The sequence below is a fragment of the Haliotis cracherodii genome, unplaced genomic scaffold, assembly GCF_022045235.1.
Source record: "Haliotis cracherodii isolate W230 unplaced genomic scaffold, xgHalCrac1.p SCAF_6, whole genome shotgun sequence".
NCBI classification, from domain to species: domain Eukaryota; kingdom Metazoa; phylum Mollusca; class Gastropoda; order Lepetellida; family Haliotidae; genus Haliotis; species Haliotis cracherodii.
The window spans coordinates 35,441,653-35,446,582 of NW_027266319.1; positions in this window are offsets into that span (position 1 = coordinate 35,441,653).

A 4,930-nucleotide genomic window follows, 5' to 3' on the forward strand; every position below is an offset into this window, starting at 1 on the left:
AGAATGGAGAATTCGGTTCAGTGAATTTGGTGCAGCAATGTTTCTTAACAGTTTCCCAGAATCATTGACAGTCCATATCACGTTCTGCACTGACACTATTTGGAACGATTTTTCTTTTCAAATTTACTATTCATTCCACAACATAGTGTTTTAAATTCCTTTTTTACTTCAAGATACCCTGTACAGTGAAGTGTTTTACTTCAAGATACCTTCTACACAGTGAATTCTATTGTTTGTTTTTTCCTGAATGTATTCAAGATCTGATATTTGTTTGGTCAAATGATCACGTTCTCTGTGAAACCACTTGTGTTGAACTCACTTCATTAATGTTTTCAGTGATACATTCAAACCATGTTCAACACTGTTTGGCCTGTCATTCCCAATTGATTCTGTTTCGGCGGATAATCGAGACTGGTTTCTCTCTTGCCTTGCCTTTTTATATTGTGTACATTTTGAGGAAATGAACCCAGAACCAGACTATGTGGACACAGCTGGTAAATAAGAGCTTAAAAACCCAGTTTGTCAGCTGCATTCTGTACATTGAACGTTAGTTTTTATAAAATTCGTCTGCAAATGAATTTATTGAATTTGTCATATATTGAGTGAGCTGTTTCGCGTTTCTCATTCTCAGCACGCGCGACTGTGTGTGAAATGTGATCACATGATTCACTCGATACACAAGGTTATGTTAACTCGACAGCACTTGGAAGATGATCGGATTGAGTTATATACTCACCGACAAAAGAAACGCGAATACAATACATGTTGGTTCATATACGAAGAATTACTTATATTCAAGAGATATTAGATTGGTTCGATGCACAAACGAACATACTGTTGTGTTGTATGAACCGACGTTCATGAACGCATCACATGTGACATCATAGATTCATGACTCCAGATCACCATTTGTCTCGTGCAGGATTAGCGTGTAAAGTTTGGAAATCACGTGCAGCACATTACGATAAGAAACCCCCCACAATGTAACTTTCGACTGATGATAAGCTTTGACATTAAGTGGTACACATTGGAGACATCTCTTCTTAACGTACATACTTGTCTATATGTTTCTATGGTTCGCGTTACAACTCTGAATCTGCTGGAACATGCACATAGATTACAGATTACAGTAAACTACGGTTATAACGAACTCAAAGGGACTACTAATTTTAGTTCGTTATAACCGTAATTCGTTATAAGCATATATACACCATAATTACAGCATATAGTCGGGACTAAAAAGTTAGTTCGTTATATCCGTTAGTTCGTTATAAGCGTGTTCGTTATAACCGTAATTTACTGAAGTTGGGAGCAAACAATAATCAACCAAATTCTATCCCTGCACTGTACATGCAAATCCATGGTCATCAACAGCGCTCTTGCTGTTGTTTACCGAGCGTATTAAGTATTTGTTTTTTTTATTTCCTTAAAATATATAGTATAATATCATAGTATCATGATTATTTTAAAGTTCGTTAACCGGAATATAGTCCACACTATCACCAACTAGAACCATGTCACAGGGTCGTAATTTATTTGCAAGAATATAAGTTTGTGTATACAGTTCAACACCTGTAATGTCTCGTGGAGAGTATGGAGCGGTATACAGCAAACACAATAAGTATATCACACATGTTTAATATGTTGAACTTGCAGTCACACTATTCTTGGTGTATACGGTGAAAGTAGTAGACGAGATTATTCCTGATGTAAACGGCTATACCTCCAAGTTACCTGTATGAACTTTCTGACGTATTCACTGGAAGTCTGTGTGATCTGGAAATATGTCATTAAAATCGGTAGCATTGTTTGCCCAAGTTTTCTCAAGGGCAATAAAATAATAGTGTCTGAAAAGTTTTACTGAATCTGAATGTGGTACGGATTATAGAATATAGTCCATTCACGTCCAGGATATCAGTTGCTTTGTCGGGAAGACGGGGCTGACAGGCATTGCTTGAAAAACGCAACTACATCCTTGCAGTGGAAGTGCTGCAAACTGAGCTCCATCAGTTGTCCGGTATCCAAACAGTAGATCATCAGGGAATATAAGATTACGGATGATCCAGCTCTGTAGTCTCTCATGATCACTTTCACAGCAGTTATCCGATAGCTGATGTAATATTAATATCACGGTATCTTTAGGAGTCGCATTTGTCTTTTCCATTTTGTGTCTTGTTTCTCATTGTCAGATATATTGAATTCATGGTGAAATAGTCTCTCCAGGTGTTAACAATACTGACATGATCGTTGGTCACTCACTTGTTGTGCTTCAAAGTGTTTATTGTATATTGTCAGATATATTGAATTCATGGTGAAATAGTCTCTCCAGGTGTTAACAATACTGACATGATCGTAAGTCACTCTTTTGTTGTGTTTCAAAGTGTTTATTGTTTATTGTCAGATATATTGAATTCATGGTGAAATAGTCTCTCCAGGTGTTAACAATACTGACATGATCGTTGGTCACTCACTTGTTGTGCTTCAACGTGTTTATTGTATATTGTCAGATATATTGAATTCATGGTGAACTAGTCTCTCCCGGTGTTATCAATACTGACATGATCGTTAGTCACTCGCTTGGTGTACTTCAAAGTGTTTATTGTTTATTCTTAGATATATTGAATTCATGGTGAAATAGTCTCTCCAGGTGTTAACAATACTGACATGATCGTTAGTCACTCGCTTGGTGTACTTCAAAGTGTTTATTGTTTATTGTTAGATATATTGAATTCATGGTGAAATAGTCTCTCCAGGTTCAAACAATACTGACATGACCGTTGGTCACTCGCTTGGTGTACTTCAAAGTGTTTATTGTATATTGTCAGATATATTGAATTCATGGTGAAATAGTCTCTCCAGGTGTAAACAATACTGACATGATCGTTAGTCACTCGCTTGGTGTACTTCAAAGTGTTTATTGGTTATTGTCAGATACATTGAATTCATGGTGAAATAGTCTCTCCAGGTGTAAACAATACTGACATGATCGTTAGTCACTCGCTTGGTGTACTTCAAAGTGTTTATTGTTTATTGTTAGATATATTGAATTCATGGTGAAATAGTCTCTCCAGGTGTAAACAATACTGACATGATCGTTAGTCACTCGCTTGGTGTACTTCAAAGTGTTTATTGTTTATTGTCAGATATACTGAATTCAAGGTGAAATAGACTCTCCCGGTGTTAACAAAACTGAAATGGTTGTTGGTCACTCTCTTGGCGTACTTCAAAGTGTGACATCTCATATCATCGTGGTAGGCATCGACTTCACCCTAGTTCCAACATGTTACGATGGTCAACTCACTCACCCATGTGTGCCTACCCAGCCGTGAAGATCCGGGGTAGAACAGGTCATCAGCAACCTATGGTTGCCGTAAAAGGCGACCATATTTGTTTGTCGTTAAAGGCGACTAACAGGTTTCGGATTGGCAGGCTCGCTGACTTGGTTGATACATGTTATCGTATCTCAATTGCGTGGATCAATGCCCATGAAATCAATCACTGGATTGTCTTGTCCTGTATTTACAGACCGCCGTCATATAGCTGGAATATCGCGTTAAACAACAAACAAACAAACAAAACATCAGTGTCTACATAGGTAAACCTTCATTTGACTCAGAGAAGAAGTAAAACACATGTCACACGAAACAGACGTACCCTATACCTTGCCTTGTTGGTCAATACTGATCTGGCAATGAAATCATTACATGAGGTTTCGTGTTAACATGATGGCCCAACTACAGAAAGATCGGACAGTGTTGTAATTAAAGCGACCAAACACTTTGTATAATTATAAGGAAATATCTGCCAAAGGCAGAATTGATTATTCGAATTCGACTATTTCATGAGCATGTGTAAATGAATCACCATGAAATAGTGATGATACCAGGTGTTTGTAAAAAGCTTTTCCAGCCCCGCCGATGGCACCCGTCACAAACACATACACAAGTATAAAGCATCACACTACACTTCCCACTGCAACTGCTCCTCATCTACAGTAAACTACGGTTATAACGAACTCAAAGGGACCACTTATATTAGTTCGTTATAACCATAGTTCGTTATAAGCATATATACAGCATAAATACAGCAAATGACCGGGACCTAAACTTAAGTTCGTTATATCCGTCGGTTCATTATAAACGTGTTCGTTATAAACGATATTTACTGTATCTTATAATTAACAGGTATTCATACATGGTTTAAGCACAGATACCTGACATCACATTATTCAATAATGATCGAAATAAACCATCAAGACGATGCAAATGCTTGCGAAACCCGTACTTTATCGAGGGCTGTCAGTCTGTCAGAGACAGTCTTCTCAAATGACTCATGATCAAATGGAATTCATCAGCAGGTTCTGTGGATGATTGCTTAAAACACAAAGGATCAGGCTTCACTCACACATAACTAATGTAGGCATTACACAAGAAACAAGATATTCGTTCTACTTCATCCCAACAGTGTATGCACTAAGGCATATTGTCTTAAATACTTGTTTGACAGTCAACACATTATTAAACTGCGCAATGCTCATCTAGATGTGACGACGTATATTCCTTGTCTGACCCAGGTACGACTTTCATTCAAAACAATAGGTTTGGTGTTCGAAATATGAATTGTATTAAAAAGGAATATCTTTCTAAAGTGTATCAGTTAAAATATTGTTGGTCAAGTGAACTCAATATATAGAAGAACTTAAATGAAAGGAAAAGGTTACTTCGCTTCCTACATTGACCAACTTTGATTTTTAAGACTTGACTTCAATATTTTTGAACCCGACCTACAAATGTTAACTTTATTCCATATCTGCAAAATGTTTGGTCAACATATAAATTAAATACTAATATTTAAAAGTAGAAAGCCTAAATACTTTTGATTTTTTAGCAAACTTCAATACACGTAAGGGCACACAATACGCTGTATAGTG